This window comes from Cariama cristata, unplaced genomic scaffold (genome assembly GCF_000690535.1).
Source record: "Cariama cristata isolate BGI_N322 unplaced genomic scaffold, ASM69053v1 scaffold23952, whole genome shotgun sequence".
NCBI lineage: Eukaryota > Metazoa > Chordata > Aves > Cariamiformes > Cariamidae > Cariama > Cariama cristata.
Window position 1 is genome coordinate 4,124 of NW_009603561.1, and position 372 is coordinate 4,495.

General features: G+C 57.0%; 1 protein-coding gene across 1 annotated transcript in view; it reads left to right on the forward strand.

Moving 5' to 3' along the window:
• RLBP1 (retinaldehyde binding protein 1) overlaps nucleotides 1–372 on the forward strand; it is a 4,246-nt gene that overhangs the window by 1,212 nt on the left and 2,662 nt on the right. The gene's annotated exons all lie outside the window — the stretch shown is intronic.

Genomic DNA, 372 nt, shown 5'->3' on the forward strand with positions numbered 1-372 from the left:
TGGGAGGTGGAAGGAAATAAATGAGGGCGATGCCAGGCATCCTGCAATGCCAGGACGGTCCCATTCCTTGCTAATTTACTGGACAAAATGGAAAAAAATGCATTTGGTGGTAGCAGGCTGTTTCATTTGTGCAGCAAACCCAGCTGGTTTGGGCTGCATCCCCTTGAGACCCCCACACCCTATACATGCCCTATACATGCCCCTCTGTACCCCTGTAAGGAGCCGGTCCTGCACTCACCCTGATGCTTCTGTGCACGGTGCCTGGTGGGCTCAGCACCTCTGGGACCCCTCGAAGGCTGGGGCCAGGTTGAGGGGCTTGTGGCACACCCTCCCCACACTGAGAGTGATCCGTAGGGATGGAGGTGGAGCGGG